The sequence below is a fragment of the Mus caroli genome, unplaced genomic scaffold (assembly GCF_978045245.1).
Source record: "Mus caroli unplaced genomic scaffold, Mus_caroli_1 scaffold_19, whole genome shotgun sequence".
NCBI classification, from domain to species: Eukaryota; Metazoa; Chordata; class Mammalia; order Rodentia; family Muridae; genus Mus; species Mus caroli.
This window is the reverse complement of record NW_028227274.1, coordinates 26,978,961-26,983,602: the sequence shown is the minus strand read 5'-3', so window position 1 is coordinate 26,983,602 and position 4,642 is coordinate 26,978,961. Positions and strand designations below refer to the sequence as shown.

General features: G+C 38.3%; 1 pseudogene; it reads left to right on the top strand.

Moving 5' to 3' along the window:
• The first annotated feature begins 1,143 nt into the window (after positions 1 to 1,143).
• Positions 1,144 to 1,836, top strand: LOC110285041 (large ribosomal subunit protein uL30 pseudogene; annotated as a pseudogene).
• Positions 1,837 to 4,642: the final 2,806 nt, after the last annotated feature.

Genomic DNA, 4,642 nt, shown 5'->3' with positions numbered 1-4,642 from the left:
CACCACCCTTCCAGTGACAGACACGCCTCTTTCAACCAGACCACATCTCCTAATCCTTCCCACACAGTTCCACAAACTAGACCAAGCATTCAAATATAGGATCTCATTGGGCCATTCTCATTCAAGCCACTGCACTTGTAAATCAGAATGCTTTTAAAAGAGTTATTTAAAGTTTTAGTGAGCTGAATTTAATATAGCGTTACCTGGAAGACCAAATTAATAATCCTCGATCCAAACCTCCTTTTGCTGGCATCTCTATTGACTGTTTTATCTACATGCTAATTTCCATCTACTCTGGTGATGACATACAAGTATTTGTAGTCCTGTGTGAGATCCAGGCATTGTTTTGGCCACAGCTCCTCTATAGGAAGTTAATCCACATCACTTTTATCTGAGATGCTCATGATTTGACTATCATTTATCAAAAACTTGATATAGGGTGGTAATATTCACAGTGTTCATTTTGTTCTGATTAATGAACTGCAAATTCCAGATACTCATTGGACCTTAAAATCTGATTTGCTGTTTTCTTCACTGGATCATCTTTCTGAGTTTATATTTTTACCATGCTATGTTCTGGAGAAGGTTAAAGAAAGCTGTTGAGCAATTTTGGAATACTATTCTCTACTTACCTTCTCATGAAATTATAGTCTTATATTGCCTCTTGTCTAACATTTGAAAACAATATAACTCAGAAATTTTATTTAATCATGTACTTGGGAAGATAGGTCTAGTACCAGTTGCTGTGTTATTGATAAAAGCCAATGTCTCTATTGGATTTTATAATATGTCTTATCAAGAATAGAGAGGTGATCTGTGTTAGATAATCAGTACATATAAACTTAGTAGCCACAAATAATCTTGGGACAGGTAAATAAATACAATTTAATTACATAACAAACACATTCTGTTGTAGATTTTTCTCCTTGGTTCTTCAATCGAAGTTTCAGATGAGAGTCCAATGACAACAAAACTCATGTATGTTTAGTACAATGCATTCTTTCCAAAGCATTAAAATGTCACTAAGTCTAAACATAGATATCAGAATCCACACTAAAACAAAACAAAGCAATCCCCCCGCCCCCGCACCACCCAACTCCCCCACCCCACCCCCCACCTCCCCACCCCCACCCCGCTGGAGCCATGGAGGCTGTGCCAGAGAAGAAAAAGGAAGTTCCTGCTGTGCCAGAAAGCCTTTAGAAAAAGCAAAGGAATTTTGCAGAGTTAAAGGTAAAGCCCCTGTGGAAGAAGTTTGCACAGCAGTTTGTGTAAGGCAAGGAGGAGGCTTATGTATGAGAGGAGAATGGACTGAGATTCTGATGGCTAGGATGGCAAGGAAACCTGGGACTTCTACATGCCCGCAGAACCAAAATTGGCTTTGTTATCATAATCCAAGGTACCAATGGAGTAAGGCTGAAGGTGAGCAAGGTATTGCAACTTCTTTGTCTTCGACATATCTTCAGCAGCATCTTTGTTAAGCTCAACAAGGCTTCAAGTAACATACTGAGGATTGTGGAAGCGTGTGTGGGGCTATGCTAACCTGAAGTCAGTAAATGATCAAGGCTACAGCAAAATCAGTAAGAAGCAAATCTCCTTGACAGATAACTCCTTGATTGGTCAATCTCCTGGTAAATTTCAGCATTATCTGCATGGAGGATCTAATTTGTGAGATCTGTACAGTTGGGAAATGCTTCAAGGAAGAGAATAACTTCCCGTGACCCTTCAAATTATCTTCCCCACAAGTGGAATGAAGAAAAGACACCTCGATTTATGGAAGGTGGTGGTACAGGCAACAGGGAAGACCAAATAAGTAGGCTTATTAGATGGACGAACTAAGGCGTTTCCCATGGTATTTTTGTAGATCAGTTAATAAACAGTCACAGATTGGCAAATTGGGGGGAAATACAAACAAACCAACAGCTCAAAAACTGTTTCATAAAATACCTTCAAATTTTTGAATTTAAATTTAGGTATATGTATCTGTGTATGACTATATGAATACCCATGTGGCTCCTGGAGACCAGAGGAGGGCATAGGATTCCCTGGATATGAAGTTACAGATGACTGTGAGCTCACTGACATGGGGTTGGAATTGAACTCTAGTTTTCTGGAAGAACACAAGTTCTCTTAACCATAGTGACATCTCTTCAGCCCTATAGAACAGGTTTTTAAGGATTATTTCCATAGAAGCTATAGTTAGATATGATTTAGAATTCCTACAGAAAAGTGAAGGTTGAACTCTGGATTAAAGAATATTTATTTGTAATGAAAGGAAATAAAACTTGAGACCTGTGATTCATGTAATGTATGTCAAATAGCCCGGCACCTCCTGCTCACCCCCTCTTTCTATAGAGAGCATAGTTAAAAGCTGAAACATTTAACCAGATACATTGTCAACTCAAATAAGCCTCCGGCTTTAGAATCCTTATACGTCCCAGCCTGCACATACTACTCTGCTGACTCCTAATCATGTTGCTGATGTTAAAATGGGCCAATCTTATGTAACCGCGCCAATTCCTCCCTGCTGATGTTTGAATGAACCAATCATATGCAACTGCGCCAATTCCTCCTCCAGCCACAACCCCTTTTCTATAAAAACCCCTAGCTTCCAAGCCTCGTGGTCGATTCCTCTGTCTCCTGCTCGAGATTCCTATGGACCCGGAGCTCCGCCATTAAAGCTACCTTGTGCTTTTGCATCAAGGAAGTCTCTCGTGTTTCTTTGGGTAACCCCATGTCCCGAGACTTGAGTGGGGGGCTCCTTCTTGGGGTCTTACAGTATCAGAACAAAGCAGACATGAGTTTATCCAGTGTACTGTTCTCATGGCCATTGTCTTAATATTTTGTCTTTACTTTTTCACAGCTAAGCCCTGCTTTTTTCTAAATGATTTTTTTTCTAAAATAACATTATTGCAAATGGATTTCCCTCAAAATAGGACTATTACACTCAAATATTCAGATCCTGTATACAATGTAGGATTTGGGTGACATAATTTATTAGTATGTTGTATGCAGTAGAATACAGAATGCAAAATTTTGGTATCAAATAGGTTTTTACTCTAAGTTTTTAAACTATTTTAAAATTAAAACACAATTCCATCATTTTACCCATTCCATTTCCTCCCTCCAATCTCTTCCACATCCTCCTATGTTCCCTCTGAAATTCATGGTCTCTTTTTCTTTGTTATTGCATACACACACACACACACACACACACACACTCACACACACACTCACACACAGACACACACACTTTATATGATTTCAGAACTGGTATATAACCAATTTAGAATCTCTTCTCTAGAAAAACCTATTTTTCTTGCTGCCTAAATTTCTTAGTTGCCTGCAGTTCTTTGTCTAGGGTTGAAGCCCTTCCTTGTTATCTTGTCTATGTGTGTTGTCTTTGTTCAGGTCTTATTTAGATCTTGATCAGATTTCATAAGTTTAGCTTCTCTGAAATCTCTGGGAGACAAAATTTAATACAATCCTCCTGTTTCAGTGGTTCTTGTGGTCTTTCTGTGCCTTCTTCCAGGATTTCTGAGGCTTAGGTGCAGGAGTCATGTTGTAGTTATATCAGTTGGTGATGGGCAACTCAGACTCACTTTTTTCTCTGTATTTTGAAAAGCTATGGTTTTCTGTATTCTAATTTTGAACACCTATTTATTTATACTTTATTTGCAAATGTGTGAGTTTACAAATGTGTGTTCCATTGTGCTGATGCAGAGGTCAGAGGACATCTTGTGGGAGTTGGTTTTCTATTTTAACTACATGAGTTCCAGGAATTGAACTCAGGTAATCAGCCTTAACAGCAAACACCCATATATGCTGAGCCATCTTACTAGGTCTGAAATGGTCTATATTCCAATATCAGCTAGGGAAGTTTTAAGTTTTATGAGTTTGGATTGTATCTGCATTAGTTATTTCCTAAAATGTAGAAGTTAATAGTTGATACTTGACTGATTGTCTTGAAAAAAAAATGAGGCTATATATGTAAACAGAATGACAGGTGTTTCCTAAATACTATATAAATGCTAAGAGCTCTTTATTGTGTTGGAACAAATATATAGAGAGACATGAGTAGTTAAATTGATAAGTTACATATATAAATCTGTATATAAGTATTCAGAAGCTAGCCATGGTAATAAGTCATTCCTGTTGTAATAATTAATTTTATCTAATAACTTGGAACATGGGTTATCTAGACAGTTGCTCAGACATGTTGGGTCTATCTGTGTTAATTCTTCCAGATGAGATTTCATTAGAGTTTATAGGAAGGATAAGCTGGTTCCATATCCTAAGTCTGGTGGGCTGTAACTAATCTGTTGAAGACTTGACATAGCAAAAAGTCTGGGAGTGAAGATGACGGCTTTTTGCCTGACTGCTTGAGCTGGGGCACAATTATACACCTTTATAATTTAAGTTAAAGAGTCAGCTTGAGTTGGGCTGAACCAGACAAGTTACAGAACAAGGTTAACGTGTTGCCTCTTGTTGGTTGTCAGCTTGTCACTGTAGATTGTGGGGCTTTGCAGCTTTGTCACATCTGCTGTTGCTTTAAGATAAATTTGTGCCTGTGTGCTTGTGTGTGTATGTGTGTGTGTACTCATGCATATGCAAGTGTGTGCAGTTTTTATTTAATAGTGGACAC